The 14,463-nt window shown below is 47.4% G+C and overlaps 1 protein-coding gene across 3 annotated transcripts in view; it reads right to left on the bottom strand.

Moving 5' to 3' along the window:
* The window catches only part of LOC140720780 (NACHT, LRR and PYD domains-containing protein 3-like), a 43,608-nt gene extending 32,127 nt beyond the window's left edge, over nucleotides 1-11,481 (bottom strand). For 2 of the 3 annotated variants that reach the window (XM_073035620.1, XM_073035619.1), the window contains exons 1-2: nucleotides 11,396-11,481; nucleotides 7,188-7,277 (exon numbers count right to left, since the gene is read on the bottom strand). The gene's annotated coding sequence lies outside the window, so the exon portion shown is untranslated. Of the gene's footprint in view, nucleotides 1-7,187; nucleotides 7,307-11,395 lie in introns of those variants that run through there. The other variant, XM_073035618.1, reaches the window with a different exon arrangement.
* Nucleotides 11,482-14,463: the final 2,982 nt, after the last annotated feature.

Raw genomic sequence — 14,463 nt, forward strand, 5'->3', positions numbered from 1 at the left:
TGTTCTTGTGTTAAAATGCTTTTGTGGGTTTATGATGGGAAATTCCAGTCATTTATTGTTACATTTTAGCTCGGGCTACACAATTATCTGATTGTGTATTTTTGGGTCACACTAACTGTAACTGGGGTGTGTGATGGTCACCTCCCTCTGTCTGTACGATCAATGTTTTTAAACTATCATACTTTATGTATTGTGTTTGGTTTATTATTGTGGTCTCTAACATCTTGTTCTCCTTTACACTTGTTACTGGAATGACATCAAACAATTCTGAATCTTGAATCCTGGGTAAAAACCACGACCAACCACATATCTAAAGTCCTTCTTGATTTCACGAACTCCTACAATGTCACCCTAATTCTCCTCTGGATTAAAGATCCAGCTTAGCCAAACGCTTCCTTAGACTCGGCCCTCTAGCCCAAGCAACATCTTCAGCAATCTCTTCTGCGCCCTCTCCGGCTTGATAATATATTTTCTACAGTAGGTTGAACACAACTGTACATAATACTGTGTAGCCACACCGACAATATAATGCCCATAATCCAGAACTCAATGCCCAGTCTGATGAAGGCTAGCATGATTAAAGCCTTCTTCTTCACCCTCTATATTTGCACATCCACTTTCAGTGACTGTACTCTTGTACTCCCAGGTTGCTCTGTTCCGCAACAATCGGTGCCCTCCCCTTCACTATACCAGTCCCACCCCACCTAGTTTGACTGTCCAAAATGCACCATCTCTCACTTGTCCAAGTAGAAAACCACTTGCCATTCCTCAGCCCCTCTCCAAAACTGACCAAGATGTCTTTGAAATTCATTGACACCTGTTGCCTTAAAAGCCAGTTCCATATCCTCAGAGTCACCAGCCCAATATCATCACCCATACAAAGATGCTTTGGTGCCGGCAATTTGCCGTGGTGTTCCTGCTATTTCCGATTCACAGACTAAGGTGGAACTGGAACCTAATGACCCTCTGCCGGGGCCAGTGCTCAGGCTGGTTTCCCGGTCTGTATAGAGGATGCGGATACACTTCAGCCTGACTCCAGCTGCTAAACCGAGCGCAGTTGATCAAAATCTTCCTGCTGTGTGGGATCTTGCCCAGCACAGCTGGCTGCCATGTCTCCTGCAGTGCAGCAGGAACAAAATGTAAAACTATAAAGTAGAAAATGCTGGGAACCCAGTACATCAGATTACATCTCTGAAAGGACAAATGGTGGAAGACCCAGTTCCAGAACTGAGATTGTCAAAGATGTGGCCAATCTGCTGAGCGTTTCCAGTATTTTCTCCTCCTTACTTTAAATTTCCTGCAGCTGTAATATTTTCTCCCTCTTCATTTTAATGCACAGATAGTAACTGATTGCCACCCTAAACTGTAAATACCATCCCACCCCAACCACTCTGTTAGATCTGAGTTCATTCTCACCCTGTTGTAATACATCCCATACAGTCAATGTACACAGCATCTTTTCCTCCCACTATCATTCTGTTACATTTGCCCCTGAGGCTGCGGTCTTTTCGTTGAGAGGCAGTGACCACAGAGCGATAAAAATCTGCAACTCTTCCTGGTGGGTTGTTACCCTGGAAACAGAGGCTCACCAAAAATAACCGAAAAAGGAAATAACAAACTTAACATCAGATGCTATGAGTTCCATTATGATGACGATTAACACTGCAGCCATTTTGTAACGGTGAAACTAAGATTAAAATAGCTGATTTTACCCTGCCACATGCTGTGTTCAATTAAACCTCTGGCAGCCCTAGCTATTAAAAAAAAAAACAATTCTGGAAAAGATGCAAAACAAAATTTCACAATGAAGACAAAGTTTGTAGGAGAGATTGTTGAAATATATCATTGCAGCAATGGGATACAGGCTGGGCGGAAGTTTATCAAGATGGCTGATACATATCATTGAGTTGGCGGTATAGAGTCTGGACAGAGGTTGAACGAGATGGTTGATATATATCATTGAGGTGGTGGGATACAGACTGGACAGAGGTTGAACAAGATGGTTGATATATATCATTGAGGTGGTGGGATACAGACTGGACAGAGGTTGAACAAGATGGTTGAAATATATCATTGAGGTAGTGGGATACAGACTGGACAGGCTGAACAAGATGGTTGATATATATCATTGAGGTGATGGGATACAGACTGGACAGAGGTTGAACAAGATGGTTGATATATATCATTGAGGGAGTGGGATACAGCCTGGACAGAGGTTGAACAAGATGGTTGATATATATGGATACTGGCAGGACAGAGATTCAACAAGATGGTTGATATATATCATTGAGGTGGTGGGATACAGACTGGACAGAGATTGAACAAGATGGTTGATATATATCATTGAGGTGGTGTGATACAGACTGGACAGAGGTTGAACAAGATGGTTGATATATATCATTGAGGGAGTGGGATACAGCCTGGACAGAGATTCAACAAGATGGTTGATGTATATCATTGAGGTGGTGGGATACAGACTGGACAGAGGTTGAACAAGATGGTTGATATATATCATTGAGGTGATGGGATACAGACTGGACAGAGGTTGAACAAGATGGTTGATATATATCATTGAGGGAGTGGGATACAGCCTGGACAGAGGTTGAACAAGATGGTTGATATATATCATTGAGGTGATGGGATACAGACTGGACAGAGGTTGAACAAGATGGTTGATATATATCATTGAGGTGGTGGGATACAGACTGGACAGAGGTTGAACAAGATGGTTGATATATATCATTGAGGGAGTGGGATACAGGCTGGACAGAGATTCAACAAGATGGTTGATATATATCATTGAGGTGATGGGATGCAGACTGGACAGAGGCTGACCCAGATGAGCTGGGAATGAACAGATGGAACCAGGTGGGAGAAGGGATCAAGGACAATCACTGATGGTCCTCCAGCAATACAAGATACTGAATTAAAGATACATACTGTGCTGCTCCAGGGGGCACGGTGATTGTGGTGGACAGCTTGGCTCTGCATTCCTTTGACTAGCACTGTTCATTGTTCTTGTGTTAAAATGCTTTTGTGGGTTTATGATGGGAAATTCCAGTCATTTATTGTTACATTTTAGCTCGGGCTACACAATTATCTGATTGTGTATTTTTGGGTCACACTAACTGTAACCGGGGTGTGTGATGGTCACCTCCCCCTGTCTGTACGAGACTGGTTGGGTTCACTCTCCGGGTCACGGTGCCCAGTATGTTTATGTTTATCACAGTAAAACCGTTGAGTTTAACGAGCTCCTTTGTCTATCATTATGGACCAAATGCTCGCCACCATACCACTATGTAAAAGATCTCGAAATGACAAAGCTAGAACAAACCATAACTTTGCCATTCACCAAATTTTATCAATGCATCATAAAAAGTTTCCCATCCGGATACTTCACGCCTTGGTATGGCCACTGCTTTACCCGTGACTGCAAGGAACTGCAGAGTTACGGACACAGATCAGCTCATCACAGAAACCAGTCTCCCCTACATGAACACTTTCTGGACTTCCCGCTCCCTCGGTGAAATCGAAGATCCCCACAACCCGAGACATTCTCCTTTCTCACCCACCCCAATTAGGGAGAAGATACAACGGTCATTAAGCACGTATCACCAGGCTCAGAAACGGCTTATCTGAAGTAAACAAACTTTGGAGGATTTCCAGGAAGCGAGGCAAAGCCACCAGTTCGGGAAGTTAACGGGACTCACTGGCCAACAACCGATTTCCCCAACAAGAGAGAATATGCCGCTGCTGCAAATCAATATCGGCGCAAACTGGTGAATGAACTCAGCGGGCTAAAAATCACTGCAGACAGTGAGCATGCGCAGTGTGATTCTCACGTCACCAGACCCGGGGGGTGGGGGGTCTCGGAAAAACCGCACTGCTGTAGCTCTGCGGCAAAGTGAGAGTGGAGAACGGGATCACGTAACCGTGGGTGGGTCTCCCCGACAATAAACCGATTCAGACATACGAGCCTAATTAGGCCGTTTGGCCCATCGAGTCTGCTCCGGCATTCAATCATGCCTGACCCTTTTTCACTCCTCAGCCCCACTCCCCGGCCTTCTCACCGTAACCAATCAACAACCTATCAAACACGAGGAAATCTGCAGATGCTGGAAATTCAAACAACACACACAAAATGCTGGTGGAACACAGCAGGCCAGGCAGCATCTAGAAGGAGAAGCACTGTCGACGTTTCGGGCCGAGACCCTTCGTCAGGACTAACTGAAAGGAAAGATAGTAAGAGATTTGAAAGTAGTGGGGGGAGGGGGTAATGCAAAAACAACCTATCAATCTCCGTCTTACATACCCCAAACCTGGCATCGACAGATGCCTCTGCTAATTCCACAAATTCACCACACTCTGGTTAAAGAAATTTCTCTGAGTTTAGTGAAGCATATCCCTCTGATCATCGACACTGTTCAGGGTTTTGCATTTAACAGTGTACTGTCTCATACATTCGACCTACCGAGCTGCCAAGATGATCATCACTAATCAAATCTCACTGAGATTTCTCAGGTCCTGTTGAATTTATTGCCAAGTGCACAAGTACGGGAAGGTACAGGGACAGAGAAACACTGACTTGTGGCAGCATCACAGGCAAGTACATTCAGATAACACACGGAACACAAATTGTACAATTCTTTGTCAGTAACAGTATAGAAACATGTTTTACTTCAACCTGCTAATATTGGAGAATATGAATATTATGGAGTACTGGAGAATATGAATATTATGGAGTACTGGAGAATATGAATATTATGGAGTATAAAACTTAATGCTAAAAACTATGGTGTGTTGGTATATGCTAGGGAGAGGTGGCTGAAAGCGGTCGCCAGCTGTGAAGTTGCTGTGTAACCAAAACTGTGTGAAATGCTAAAGAGCAATGATGTGTCAATATATGCTAATCAGGTATCCAATTGAATGTAGAGACAATATGTGTTAATGAACAGTAACTCAGGGATCTTTGAACATGTCGGCTGTGTAACTAAAGCAATGTAGAGACAATATGTAGGGATATTTTGCTTTGAACTTGTCGGCTGTGTAACTAAAGCAATGTAGAGACAATATGTAGTGATATTTTGCTTTGAACATGTCTGCTGTGTAATTAAAACTATATAGTCGACTAGAACAAATAAGTCAATAGGTAAAAACAATAGTAACTGTGATATGCACCGCTTGGATATGTTAATGCAGCTAAACCAGGTTTGCTTTAAAAAGCGGCTGTATCCGAGAATCGGGAGGCAGTCAGCGACCAGCTCAATGACTGTCTCAGCTTTGATTTGCAAATTAAAGTTTAACCCTTCTTGAAGAATTTTCTGCGTCTCCTGGTCATTTGAAAAGCACGAAAAACCACGACATAATTGGCGTCACGAACAGGATCGGGCAGAGACCCGCGGAAGGGAAACGGCAGATTGGGAACGCTTCCCGGTCCTCTAGGGACCCCCACAAGGCTAACAGAATTATGGGTGCACCCAAAACAAAAGGAAAGCGCTTTTTTGCGACAATTTGGACTAAGAATTCTGTTGGCTTTGAGGAGGTCTTGGAGTCTCGGAAGTGTGGAACCGCTGCCAAAGGGTCTCTCCGGTCCAAAGAATCTGGCAGAATTGGGGGTTAACGGAGGAGGCTCAGAGGATTGCTCAAGAACACTGCAGTGAGGGTAAGTACAAATAAGTTAATACGTTAAGAAAAAGTCCTCGCGGTTACCGCCTTAAGACAGAAGGGTCTGCTCGGGCGAGGTGTTAGAATAGAATTAGGGAAAAAAGTCCTCGCGGTTACCGCCTTGAGAGAAGGGTCTGCTCGGGCGAGGTGTTAGAATAGAATTAGGGAAAAAAGTCCTTGCGGTTACCGCCTTGAAAGAAGGGTCTGCTCGGGCGAGGTGTTAGAATAGAATTAGGGAAAAAAAGTCCTCGCGGTTACCGCCTTGAGAGAAGGGTCTGCTCGGGCGAGGTGTTAGAATAGAATTAGGGAAAAAAGTCCTCGCGGTTACCGCCTTAAGAGAAGGGCCTGCTCGGGCGAGGTGTTAGAATAGAGTTAGGGAAAAAAGTCCTCGCGGTTACCGCCTTGAAAGAAGGGTGTGCTCCGGCGAGGTGTTAGAATAGAATTAGGGAAAAAGTCCTCGCGGTTACCGCCTTAAGAGAAGAAGGGTCTGCTCGGGCGAGGTGTTAGAATAGAATTAGGGAAAAAAGTCCTCGCGGTTACCGCCTTGAGAGAAGGGTCTGCTCGGGCGAGGTGTTAGAATAGAATTAGGGGAAAAAAGTACATTAACAAGAGAGAATAACATGACAGGTAAAGGAACAGCAGTAGAGATTCTGAGCAAAAAAATCCCATTTTTTCAAAATGAGATCACAAAAACTTCAGAAAAATGGGAAAAAATAACCAAAAACCTGGTCACAAAGTGGCCAAAAGAAGGAACATTTGATGTAAGTTTGTGCGAAGAAATGGAGGAACTAACTAAAAAGTACAAATCAAAAGATAAATCTAAGAAAAGGGAGCAAAAAAGAGAACAAGAAATGGAAGTGCTAAAACTCTTTAGAACGGAGGGAGAAAGGCTGAGGAGGACAGGTAGAATATTGATTGCAAGTGAGAAAGATACAGAGGTGCTGGAGAAACAGTGTGTGTGTGTGTGTGTGTGTGTGTGTGTGTGTGTGTGTGTGTGTGTGTGTGTGTGTGTGTGTGTGTGTGTGTGTGTGTGTGTGTGTGTGTGTGTGTGTGTGTGTGTGTGTGTGCGTGCGTCTCCTGGTCATTTGAAAAGCACGAAAAACCACGACACTAATAGGACCAGAACAACAGGGGCTGAGCGCCGGCTCATCTCAGACGGTTCGGTGTGAAGGTCTCGCAACCCGGACCGACCCCGGCATATTCTGTGAAGGAAGCGAGGCGAGGCCGCCAGTTCGGGAAAGTTCATCCCCTCCCCCTTCAGGTTTCACCGATCACCTTGTGTTTCTCTCTCCCTCCCCACCCCCACCTTTTATTCTCCAGTGCTGCCGAAGGGTTTCGGCCGCTAATGTAGACTGTACTCTTTTCCTGGATTCTGCCCGGTCTGATGAGTCCCTCCAGCATTTTGTGCGCGTTGCTCGCATTTCCAACATCTGCAGATTTTCTCTTGTTTGAGTTCGGGAAAGTTAAAGGGACTCACTGCCCAACATCAGACCTCTCCGCTCCGGACCGGCTTCAATACTCACCGAAAGGATAATCCTTTCCCAGCTCTTCGACCCGGGGGGCGAGGACCTGCTCTCGATCCCGATCCCACCGCAGAAACCTTCAACAAAGAACTGGAAACAACACGGGCAATCCAGGACTGAGCATGCGCGATGTGAATTTCGCGTCATCAGGGCGGTGGGCGGGGCCTTGGGAACGAAACTGCAAGTGCAGCAGCTCTGCGGCAAAATGGGATCACGTGACGGTGGATGGTCTCCCACGTGACCCGGTGACAGTTCCTCGCCCCTGCCGACCCACCGCCGTTTCCCCCACATTATTTCATACTTACACCAGCAACATTTTCAATTTTCCCTCCGTACTTTTCCCGTCCAATTCCTCCATGCCCCCCCCCCGGGTCAAAGATTTACGGGTTGAATTCCCAACCTGGTCTGACAGAGAACGCAGGCACAAATAGGAATTGTGCAGGGTTCATTTAAATCATTTTATGTTCATAAACACTAATTCGGTCACCAGTGGTGTGCCTCAGGGATCTGTTCTGGGACTCCTACTCTTCGTGATTTTTATAAATGACCGTCAGTTCAGCGGAGAGGAACATCGGGTGAGTGGGAGGGAGAATGTGTTTAAATTTTCACACATTACAGGACTGATGGGTGTCAGAACTCTGTTTCATCAGGATGTCAAAGCATAAAAACAAATCACAAATAAATATATATAATTCTTAAAAATGTGAATCTCAACCAATGTTTGAAAAAGTTGTAAATACCCCTGCTGGTGGCTCAATGTTCAGAGCGAGGGGAGTAGGCAACAGTTCTATGATGTTGCAATAAACGAGCTTAAATAGGGCAGAATTTTTTATTTCAGGAAGACTGTACAGTGTGACGGCAGCATGTCAGTGAGAACTGGGGCATAATCAGTGGGTTCCACAGGAGCTCGAGTGTGTTCTGTTCTGGGTGAAGATGATTGTGTTACAATCTGTAATTGCAAGGCTTATTGAGAAAGTAAGGAGGCATGGGATCCAAGAACTGGCTTGCCCAACAGAAGGCAAAGAGTGGTTGTAGACGGGTCATATTCTGCATGGAGGCCGGTGACCCGTGGAGTGCCTCAGGGATCTGTTCTAGGACATTACCATTCGTGATTTTTAGAAATGACCTTGATGAGGAGCTGGAGGGATGGGCTAGAAAGTTTGCTGATGACACAAAGGTTAGGGGTGTTGTGGATAGTGTGGAGGGCTGTCAGAGGTTACAGTGGGAAATTGATAGAATGCAAAACTGGGCTGAGAAGTAGCAGATGGAGTTCAACCCAGATAAGTGTGAAGTAGGTTAAATATGGTGGCGGAATATAGTATTAATGGTAAGACTCTTGGCAGCGTGGAGGATCAGAGGGATCTTGGGGTCCGGGAACATAGGACCCTCGAAGCAGCTGCGCAGGTTGATGCTGTAGATAAGAAGGCGTACGGTGTATTGGCCTTCATCAATTGAGGAATTGGATTTAGGAGCCGAGGGGTAATGTTGCAACTATATAGGACCCTGGTCAGACCCAGCTTGGAGTACTGTGCTCACCTCTGGTCGCCTCACTACAGAAAGGATGTGGAAGCCATAGAAAGGGTGCAGAAGAGATTTTCAAGGATGTTGTCTGGATTGGGGAGCATGTCTTATGAGAGTTGGTAGAGTGAACTCGGCCTTTTCTCCTAGGAGTGATGGAGGATGAGAGGTGACCTGATAGAGGTGTATCAGGTGATGAGAGGCATTGATCGTGTGGACTGACAGAGGATTTCTCCCACAGTTTGAAGATGCATTGATCGTGTGGACTGACAGAGGCTTTCTCCCACAGTTTGAAGGTGCATTGATCGTGTGGACTGACAGAGGCTTTCTCCCACAGTTTGAAGGTGCATTGATCGTGTGGACTGACAGAGGCTTTCTTCCACAGTTTGAAGGTGCATTGATCGTGTGGACTGACAGAGGCTTTCTCCCACAGTTTGAAGGTGCATTGATCGTGTGGACTGACAGAGGCTTTCTCCCACAGTTTGAAGGTGCTTGGAAGTAGGTACAGAGGAGATGTCAGAGGTAAGATTTTTACACAGAGAGTGGTGAGTGTGTGGAATGGGATGCCGGCGACAGTGGAAGAGGCGGGGACGATAGGGTCTTTTAAGAGAGTCCTGGACATGGACATAGAGCTTAGAAAAATAGAGAGCTATGTGTAACCCAAGGTAATTTGTAAAGTGAAGACATACTCAGCACAGCATTGTGGGCCGAAGGGCCATTATACTGCTGTAGTTTTTCTATGTTTCTAATTTCCATTCACATTCCTCTGGCTTCACTGGACAGGAACACTGAAACTTCCGGTGAGAAACAGGAGGTGGTGGCCATTCAGCCCCTCAAACCATCAACAAGATGACAGCTGCTCTTCCATCTCCGCCACATGTTTCCGCCCGATCCTCATTTCCTCGACCCCTTCGGTCTCCACACATCTGCCGGCCTCAGTTTTATGTGAGGACGATCACTGTGTCTTCACTGCCCTCCGTGGTGGGGATTTACAAACTACCTGCGTCTCAATATCACCAAGACCAAGGAGATGGTGGTGGACTTTAGGAGATCTAGGCCTCATATGGAGCCAGTGATCATTAATGGAGAATGTGTGGAGCAGGTTAAGACCTACAAATATCTGGGAGTACAGTTAGATGAGAAGCTAGACTGGACTGCCAACACAGACGCCTTGTGCAGGAAGGCACAGAGTCGACTGTACTTCCTTAGAAGGTTGGCGTCATTCAATGTCTGTAGTGAGATGCTGAAGATGTTCTATAGGTCAGTTGTGGAGAGCGCCCTCTTCTTTGTGGTGGCGTGTTGGGGAGGAAGCATTAAGAAGAGGGACGCCTCATGTCTTAATAAGCTGGTAAAGAAGGCGGGCTCTGTCGTGGGCAAAGTACTGGAGAGTTTAACATCGGTAGCTGAGCGAAGGGCGCTGAGTAGGCTATGGTCAATTATGGAAAACTCTGAACATCCTCTACACAGCACCATCCAGAGACAGAGAAGCAGTTTCAGCGACAGGTTACTATCGATGCAATGCTCCTCAGACAGGATGAAGAGGTCAATACTCCCCAATGCCATTAGGCTTTACAATTCAGCCGCCAGGACTTAAGAACTTTTTAAAAGCTATTATTAATGCTTTTTGAGATAGTGATTTAGATGCATATCATATTTTTTTTACTGAGTTAAGTATTGTATGTAATTAGTTTTGCTACAACAAGTGTATGGGACATTGGAAAAAAAGTTGAATTTCCCCATGGGGATGAATAAAGAATCTATCTATCTATCTATCTATCTATCTATCTATCTATCTATCTATCTATCTATCTATCTATTCAAACCCTCGGAGTGGAGACATTTCCCCTCATCTCAGTCCCGGACATTCCACACCCTGTTTCAGAGACTGGGATCCCTGGTTCAACCGATAATGATGTTGAGCATTTCAATGTGTTCACCTCTCAGTCCTCGATTCTCTAAATGAAAGGGTTATCGCATTTGATCTTTCTTCATATGATGACCCCACCACTCCAGGGATCAGTCTGGTGAATCTTCATTGCACTCTCTATAACAAATACTCTCTAACCTCTTTGTTAATCCTCTATGGAATTAATTTCCATCTTCTGCAGCCCCGTGTTGCCCCAACCACTCACCTCCCACCCCTGTCACTATTTCCACCTTCCCATCTCCCCTCTCACCTGGATCCACCTATCGCTCCCCAGCTCTTGCCCCATCCCCACCCCTCACCTCTTTTCTCTGACTATTTCCCGTCCACTCTCAGTCCAGAGGGAGGGTCTCGGCCCGAAATGTTGACGGTCCATTTCCCTCCACAGATGCTGCCCGACCCACTGAGTTCCTCCGGCAGTTTGTTCTTTGGTCTGTATAACCCGTGTTAGTATGGGGAGTGGGATTTTACACCATATTCCAGGTACAATCTCAACAAAGCACAAATAATTGTCACTTTGCCCGGACCATCGGCCCCGCTTGCAGGGCAACAGTCTGACAGTGTTTGCCCCCAATGTGGTGAATCCCTCCGCTCGACACCACCGTGGGCTCAGACATTTCCACAGATGAGCCCCTCCTGTCCCACCGGGACAAACATCCTGTCCGCCCCCCTCACACCATCTTCATCCTTTCAATAAAATCCCCCCCTCTCCCTCCCTCCCCGGGGAACCGGCATCAAACCGACGGGCCGAGCGGTCTCCTCCTACCTCTCAGCGATACATCAGACTCCGGCCGCAGGAGACGCTTCACAAACGCCCCAACTTCCCTCGGAGGGAAATGGAAATAAATCAGAAAGCGGACATTTACTTTGAGGTTTTCTCCGCTCTGAGGAGGCGGTCGGCGCCTGAGCGGGAGACGGACTCAGCGGGGTAACGCCCACTCGGCTTGTCCGCCTCCGCGACTGGTTGTAACCTGTGATTGGCATCGCTCCGCACCAATGGGAATAGCGCAGCTCCTGATTCCTCTGCTGACAGCAGTGAGGGAGGGGGCTGGTCACGTGATTATTAGCCCAGCCGTTCAACCTAAGCTCGAGCACAGCAGCGTGTGGGTAACGTAAGACACAGCGCACGTGAGGGCAGATCCCGCTGTGGGGAGCACATGTGTGACGTCAGGCGTGTGGGGGAGGAGCTGTGTGACGTCACCCGTGGGAGAGGGCTGGCATTTAAAAGCACCTTAATGGACTTTTCAGTGGGACAACAACATTAATCACGGGTTTCATCACGGAATCCAGTGTTGTGAGATGTAAAGTCCCCTGGTATGTGTCCGGCTGTGCCGTGTTGTTGGTGGAGTGGGCAGCGTGGGATTTGTCTCGATTCGGGTCACAACACCAGAATTGCCAGCGGGGTCCACACACAGTGTATTAGTCAACAGAGAACCTCTCGTCCCTGCAGTCTTTGTCTCCTGGTAAACTCAACACCCTGACAGTGTGGACCATAGATACCCCTTCTTCTCAGAGTCAGGGAATCATTCAGACAGCTGATCGCTGAGAGGAATTATATTTATTGGTCATTAAAGTTCGCCCAGATTCGTTTGGACGGATTTGATGTGGAGTTCGGGGTGTCACAGTGAAAGGGCCGGACGGCCGAACTCTCTTCGTTGTCCAAACATCCTTCCAGGTGAGGCGACACTTCACCTGTGAATCTTCCGGGGTCGCCCGTTGTGTCCGCTGCTCCCGATGCGGCCGCCTCTACACTGGTGACACCGGCTCCTCCACAGTTGTGCGGGGTAGTGTTTTTTTTGGGGGGGGGGGGGAAATCGATGATATTATTCCCTTTTGTGCGGGAGGGGTGGATTTGGGGGTTGATGATTGGGATGACGTTCCTTTTTATGCGGGGGTAGGAGTTTGATTTTTCTCTCTGATAGAGGCTGCCCGGCCTGCTGAGTCCCGCCAGCATTTTGTTTGTGTTGCTCTGAATTTCCAGCATCTGCAGACTTTGTCGTGTTTGTGATTTACCTCTCCGTTGTCCCTCCCGCCTCCTAAACGCAGGCGCAGTGCCGACCGTAGCTGTCTCCGGCGGTTCTTCTATTCAGGCGTCCGTGAAGAAGGGTCTGATCTCGGGGTTGTGTAAATCAGGGGCCGGCTGCCGTGGAAGCACAACTTTGTGGGCCGAAGGGCCTGTATTGTGCTGTAGGTTTTCTATGTTTCTATGAAAAGTGCCGGGAACGAGCTCTGCCGGACGGCTGGAGGCTCCGGGCTCTCCGGTCACGCAGCCCCGGTTTTAGCTTTGCGCCCGAGCCCGGGCTGTGGGATCAGTTAGTTGTGGTTCCTAGGCTGGGAGGGGTTTGGGGTGAGGGGGATCTGTCTGTGTGTGGGGGGGTAGAGGTTATGGGTGGACTGTAATCGGGGGGGGGGGGGGGGAGGTGTGGGTGGGGTTGCTGTTGTGAGAAAGTGGGATGATCGGACGTTCCGTGACCCGGGTCAAATAAAGTTGTGAACGGGGGAGGATCTGCTCCGTTGTATCGGACGCTCGCGTGTCCTTTCAGGGAGCAGCAATTCTCTCTTCAAATGAATTGCTGTTTAATCTTGCTGTTACCATGGTGTTTGTTACAAAGCCCCAGTGTCTGGAAGAGCTGTCACCGTCATGGGCTGTTGCTGCAGATTGGGATGGCGGTGGGGTGTCAGTGACCTCTGTATCAGAGAACTCGGGTTTCTACATCCTCCTGTGAGATATAAATGTCTTCACAGTGGATTCGGATCAGCTGGCGTATCTGGAGTTTGCAAAGGGAAAGGGAATAGGGAAGGGGCTGAGGAGAGACAGTTTTAATCAGCAAACAATCGTCCGGGATGGAGGGGTACAGGAGCTGTCTGATAGATCGTTTTACAGTAATTGTGTTTTTATATAATCTCACAGACGGTGACTGAGGAAGGAGCTTGTTGATGGAGGATACCCGGAGGTTAGCAGGTCAGACACGGTATCAGGAGAGTGACAGTGATGTGATTTCCTGTGCCACGGGTACAGACAGTCGTCTCAAGTGAGGAGTTTGTGTGGAGATGCAGCTTCCCTGGAGGTGGAGGAAAGAGGACACACCAACAGGTGGAACCAGCTGTGGGAAGACATGGTTTGTCAGGTCTGACGATGAGCTGAATGTACCATAACCTTCAGACTGAATCAGAAAACCATTCTGAGGGTATTTGAAATGTCAGAAGCAGGGCAGATGTGATCCCATGTCTCCATCAGACCCTCAGTGAGATGGTTCCAGTTATAACGTGCAGGGGTGAAAGCACAGTGTTTGGGGTCTGATTTAATCACTGATTCTGACACAGTGAGAGGGTTAGTTTTGCTGTAAGGCAGCAACATTAATGGAAGAAACTTCATCAATTGCCAGTTGTTCAGCAAAAGTGATCAACTTGTAAATTACCTTGACAGAAACTGATACTCACAGTGGTGACAAAGGGGTTCAGTCAGGTTTATTTCAGGTTGGAGAGGGGTGTGGAGTTTTGAAATCAATGCCTTGCGGTGCCACCATCGTTAATTTAGCATGTCCGGAGTGGTGGATCACACAGCATGGAAACAGGCCTTTGGCCGGCCATACCTGTTCTGACCATCCACTCACAGTCTACACTGGTCCCATTTATCAGCACTTGGATCATACCCGACTGTATCTCGGCAGTTTCAATGCTCATCCTCTTCATAAATGTTGTGAAGGGACCTGCCTCCACCGCCACCTCGGGCAGTGTGTTCCAGAATCCAACTACCCTGAGTGAGAAATCTCCTCCTCAGATCCCTCTAAACCTCTTCATCCTCTGCTTAAATCCATGCCCTCTGATCGGTGA

The sequence above is a fragment of the Hemitrygon akajei genome, unplaced genomic scaffold (genome assembly GCF_048418815.1).
Source record: "Hemitrygon akajei unplaced genomic scaffold, sHemAka1.3 Scf000047, whole genome shotgun sequence".
Lineage (NCBI taxonomy): Eukaryota > Metazoa > Chordata > Chondrichthyes > Myliobatiformes > Dasyatidae > Hemitrygon > Hemitrygon akajei.